Source organism: Otolemur garnettii, unplaced genomic scaffold, assembly GCF_000181295.1.
Source record: "Otolemur garnettii isolate 467f Iridium unplaced genomic scaffold, OtoGar3 scaffold00026, whole genome shotgun sequence".
In the NCBI taxonomy this organism is placed as follows: Eukaryota; Metazoa; Chordata; class Mammalia; order Primates; family Galagidae; genus Otolemur; species Otolemur garnettii.
The window spans coordinates 20,191,454-20,197,572 of record NW_003852421.1 but is presented as its reverse complement, the minus strand read 5'-3'; the positions used below and the strand labels follow the sequence as shown (position 1 = coordinate 20,197,572).

Genomic DNA, 6,119 nt, shown 5'->3' with positions numbered 1-6,119 from the left:
ATTAAACAACCTTAAGATGAATGACACTCGGGTCAAGGAAGAGATAAAGGAGGAAATTATTAAATTTCTCAAATATAATAACAATGAAGCAAAACCTGTGGGATACTACAGAAGCAGAATTAAGAGGGAAATTATCACATTAGATGCCTATATCTGAAAAACAGACATAGAGCACATCAACAACCTAATGAATCATCTTAAGGAAATGGAAAAGGAAAAGCAATCCAATCCCAAACCTACCGTGTTTCCCCCCAAATAAGACACTGTCTTATATTTATTTTTTCTGAAGAAGACACACTAGCTCTTTTCCGTCTTGCAAGATGGCAGGTGAAAAAGTTGAGAAGCCAGTTTCTAAAGAGAAGAAACCTGTTAATAAAAAGAAGAAGCCTAAGGCCAAGAAGGGGATGCCCCATTGCAGCAGAAATCCTGTTCTGGTCAGAGGAATAGGCAGATATTGCTGATCTGCCATGTATTCCAGAAAGGCAATGTATAAGGAAATACACAGCAGCTAAATCTAAGATTGAAAAGAAGAAGGTGAAAGTCCTTGCCACTGTTATAAAACCCATTGGTGGGGACAAGAATGGTGTTACTCGGGTGGTTAAACTTTGCAAAATGCCTAGATACTATCCCTCTGAAGATGTGCCTTGAAAGCTATTGAGCCACCGCAAAAAACCATTTAGTCAGCATGTGAGAAAACTGCAATCTAACATCACTCCTGGGACCGTTCTAATTATTCTCACTGGGTGCCACAGAGGCAAGAGAGGGGTTTTCCTAAAGCAAATGGGCAGTGGCTTGCTACTTGTGACTGGACCTCTGTCCCTCAATTGATTTCCTTTACGAAGGGCACACCAGAAATTTGTCATTGCCACTACCACAAAAATTGACATCAGTAATGTTAAAATCCTGAAGCATCTTACTGATGCTTATTTCAAGAAGCAGCAGCTCTGGAAGCCCAGACGCCAAGAAGGTGAGATCTTCACCACAGAAAAAGAGAAAAACAGAACAGTGCAAGGTTGATCAAAAAGCTGTGGACTTGCAAATTTTACGGAAAATCAAGGCTATTCCTCAGCTCCAAGGCTACCTGTGATCCATGTTTGCTCTGACAAATGGAGTTTACCCTCATAAAATGGTGTACCTAATTAAATGGCTAATAGATTTAAAAAAAAGAAGAAGAAGAAGACACACTAGGGCTTATTTTCAGGGGATGTCTTCCTTTCTGCCCCGAAATGCATGGCATGGCTATGCAGATATGCTGCATAGCCATGCTCATCATTAGGTCTTATTATCAAGGTAGGGCTTATATTTTACAAATGCATAGAAATCCTGCTAGGGCTTATTTTTGGGGTAGGTCTTATTTTCGGGGAAACACAGTACTCGAAGAGAAATAATCAAAATTAAAAAAAATAAATATAATTGAAAACAAAAGAATCATTCAGAAAATTAATGAAACAAAAAGTTGGATCTTCAAAAAGATAAATTAAATTGATAAACCATTGGACAGATTAACTAGAAACAGAACAGTAAAATCTCTAATAACTTTAATTAGAAACAAAAAAGGGGAAATAACAATGGATACCACAGACACAAGACACTATCTGTGAGTACTATAGGAAACTCTATGCCCAGAAATTTGACAGATGTGGAGGAAATGTACCAATACTTGAAATCACACCCTCTCCCTAGACTGAACCAAGAAGAAATAGATCTCTTGAACAGACCAATATCAAGCATTGAGATTGAAGAAATAATAAAAAATCTTCTGGGTGGCTCCTGTGGCTTAGTGAGTAGGATGCTGGCCCTATATACTGAGGGTGGTGGGTTCACACCTGGCCTGGCCAAACTGCAACAAAAAAATAGCCTGGTGCTGTGGCAGATGCCTGTAGTCCCGGCTACTCGGGAGGCTGAGGCAAGAGAATTGCCTAAGCCCAGGAGCTGGAGGTTGCTGTGAGCTGTGTGACCCTATCGCTCTCTCCCGGGTGTTATAATGTGAGTCTGTGTCTCTAAAAAAAAAAAAATCTTCCAACCAAAAAGTCCTTTCAAAGATGAGCTTGTACCTGTATATTGAGAAGGAAGGAAACTTCCCCAACATGTTCCGTGAAGCAAACATCACCCTGATACCAAAACCAGGAAAGGACCAACTAAAAAAGAGAACTACAGACCAATTTCACTAATGAATATGGATGCAAAAATCCTCAATAAAATTTTAGCCAATAGATTACAGCTACACATTAAAAAAATAATATGTCAGGAAGCCAAGTAGGGATGCAGGGCTTCATCCAGGGATACAGGGCTGGTTTAACATATGTTAATCCATAAATATAATTCACCTTATCAACAGAAGCAAAAAAAAAGATCATATGATCCTCTCAATAGATGCAGAAAAAGCATTTGACAAAATTCAGCATCCTTTTCTAACAAGAACACTTAAGAATATAGGCATAGGTGGCACATTTCTTAAACTGTTGAAGCTATCTATGACAAACACACAGCTAATGTCATACTGAATGAAGTAAAACTGAAAGCTTTTCCACTTAGAACCGACAAGGATGTCTGTCCTCTATTGCCACTACTATTCAACATATTTCTGGAAGTTCCAGATAATGCAATCAGGCAAGAGAAGTATATAAAGGACATGCAAATGGGGGCAGAGGAGGCAAAACTTTTGCTCTTTGTTGGTGATATGATCTTAGAGAACTCTAGAGACTCAGCGACAAGACTTCTGGAAATACAGTAATGTCTCAGGATATAAAATCAATGTTCACAAATCAGTAGCCTCTGTATATGCCAATAACAGCCAAGTTGAGAAGCTAATCAAAGACACTATTCTCTTCACAGTAGCTTCAAACAAAATGAAATACCTAGGAATATTTTAACAAAACAGGTGAAAGACCTTTACAAAGAGAATTATAAAACCCTAAGAAAATAGCAGAAGACATTAACAAGTGGAAGAACATACTATGCTCTTGGCTGGGCAGAATCAACATTGTCAAAATGTCTGTACTACCCAAAGCTATCTACATATTTAATGCAATCCCCATTAAAATACCAACATCATACTTTGAAGAAAGTATGGGAAAAATAGTTATTGTTTCATGTGGAATCAGAAAAAAAATCCATATAGTCAACCATCACCCTACCAGACTTAAGGTTATATTACAAGTCCACAGTGATCAAAATAGAGGGTATTGGCAGAAAAAATAGAGACATAGATATATGGAACCAAACAGAAAAGCAAGAGAGGAAACCAGTCTCTTACAGCTATCTGATCTTTGATAAACCAAACAAAAGCATACACTGGGGTAAATAACCCCTATTCAATAAATTGTGCTGGGAGAACTGGATAACTGCAGTAAAAGACTGCAACTTGGACCTACACCTTTCACTATTTACAATAATTAACTCAAGATGGATAAAAGATTTAATTGTAGGACATGATACAATAAAAATTCTAGAAGAAAGTATGGGAAAAACTCTTAAGGATGTCAGTCTGGAGAAAGATTTTATGAAGAAGACTTCAGCAGCAATTGGAACAACAAAAATAAACAAATGACACTTAATTAAACTGAAAAGCTTCTGCACAGCTAAGGACACAGAAATTAAAGCAAGTAGACAACCTTTAGAATGGGAAAAGATATTTGCATGTTATGAATCTGACAAGGTCTTGATAACTAAGAGCTACGGAGAACTCAAATTAATCAACAACAAAAAAAGAGCAACTATATCCTATCTACCACTGGACAAGAGATATGAACAGAACCTTCTCTGAGGAAGACAGACAAATGGCTAATAAATATATGAGAAAATGCTCATCTTCCCTAATTGTCAGAGGAATGCAAGTCAAAATCACCCTGAGATTTCACCTAACTCCAGGGAGAATAGCCCACATCACAAAGTCCCAAAGTGGCAGATGTTGGCACAGATGTGGTTAGAAGGGAACACTTACACTGCTGGTGGGATTGCAAACTAATACAGCCTCTTTGGAAAGAAGTATGGAGAATCCGCAAATAACTCAAATTAGACCTCTTATTTGATCCTGCTGTTCCATTACTAGGCATCTACCCAGAAAAAAAAATCATTCTATCATAAAGACATTTGCACTAGATTTCTTTTTCTTTTTTTCTGGAGACAGAGTTTCACTCATTCACCCTGGGGTTGAGTGCCATGGTTTCATAGCTCACAGCAACCTCAAACTTTTGGGCTCAAGTCATTCTCTTGCCTCAGCCTCCTGAGTAGCTGGGACTATAGGCACCTACCACAATGCCTGGCTATTTTTTGGAGATGGGGTCTTGCTCTTGCTCAGGCTGATCTCGAATTCCTGAATTCAATCAATCCACCTGCTTTAGCCTCCCAGAGTGCTAGGATTACAGGCATGAGATACCATACCTGGCCCTTGCACTAGATTGTTTATTGTAGCTGAATTTACAATTGCCAAGATGTGGAAACAACCTAAATGCCCAGCAATCTAGGAATGGATTAACAATCTGTGGTATATGTATACTATGAAATACTATTCAGCCCTAAAAACGATGGAGACTTTACATCTTTTGTGTTAACCTGAATGGAATTGAAACATGTTATTCTTGGTAAAGTATCACAAGAAAGGAAAACCAAATATCCAATGTACTCAATTCTAATATAAAGCCAGTAGATGATTTAATACAAGTTAAAGAGAGGGAGAAAAAGGGAAGGAGCAAGGTGGGAGGGGATTGGTGTGCTCCCACTTACTGCGTACAATGTAAGGGTGTGTGGGACACAACTATAAGAGGGACTCTACCTAACAAATGCAGACATTGTAACCTAGTTGTTTGTACCCTCACTTTTACCTGAAATAAAAAACAAATCTCTTCCATAGTTTCTTATAGTACTTTTATGGTCTTGGTTTTTACATTAGCAATTTTCTTGGTGTGAGGCAGGGATATAACTTAGCATTTTTTCAAAGGCTATTCATTTTTCCAATAACATTTATTTAATAATCTGTCTTTCTTCCATTATCTGATGCCATTTTTAACCATATCCTATAGCCTTATAAGTATTTGAGTTCATTTCTTGAATATCTGTATCAACAACATGTTAACCAAAAAGAACCCAAATTCTGTGAAATAATTTTAAAAGGTTTATTCTGAGCCGAATATGTGAGACTACAGCCTGGAGAACCACACACGAGAAGAAATGGTTGGATTAGTTTGGTTGTATACATTTTAGGGAGACAGGAATTACATGTAAAGTCATAAATCAATATGTGGAAGGTTTATATTGATTTGACCCCAAAAGGCAGGACATCTTGAAGCATGAATTATAGGTTATAGTTAGGCTTAAAGATCCTTTGATTTGCAGTTGTTTAAAGAAATGAAGCTTTGTCTAAAGCCTTAGAATGTTCTAAGATAAGAAAGTCTATTAGAGCCTGATCCTTAGATAGGCATGCAGTCATTGTCTAATACTCCCCTCACCTGTCATGTACAGTCTCAATAAAAGGCTACTGTGGAGGTTGCTGGGAACTACCCTGCAATCAAGGTTAGCCCACCTCCTGCAAGCTTGTACTTCTAAAAAAAAAAAAAGAAGAAGAAAGTCTATTAATCAGAGATAAGCCACGGTTCCTATACTGGACCCATATACTGGGTTCATTTACCCAGACTCAAGTGATCTGTTAATAAGTTGATGATTTGCAGGTGTAGTTTAACGTTTGTTTTACATGGCCTGAGGTCTGTTACTGAATTTGTATCTTGTTACAAAGAATAACTCCAAAAGGGACAGGACATAACTAGGCATGTCTGACCTCTCTTTTCCTCATGGCTGGCAACTTAACTTTAGGGATTTTGAAGGAGAGTCAAGAGTAAGGTGACCAGATGTCCTGCTTTTGGTGGGACAGTCCTGATTTTTAATAATTTGTCCTGCGTCCTGAGGCATTTTAAAAAAAAAGTCCCGAGTTTTGGAAAGAATGCATGACAAACTAGGGAGTGGAAGAACGGGAAGGGAATAGACGGTTTTCAGCTGCCATGTGGCTACTTTGCTAGGATATGAGTTTTATATTATTTTTGTTAATTTTATAATGTTAAACTTTAATAATAACAAATAATTGTTGAGAACTGATTATCAAGAACTGCTTATCAAAGTTTGCATTG

At 37.7% G+C, this 6,119-nt stretch overlaps 1 pseudogene; it reads left to right on the top strand.

Moving 5' to 3' along the window:
* The first annotated feature begins 405 nt into the window (after positions 1-405).
* On the top strand, positions 406-1,103 carry LOC100943325 (annotated as a pseudogene).
* Positions 1,104-6,119: the final 5,016 nt, after the last annotated feature.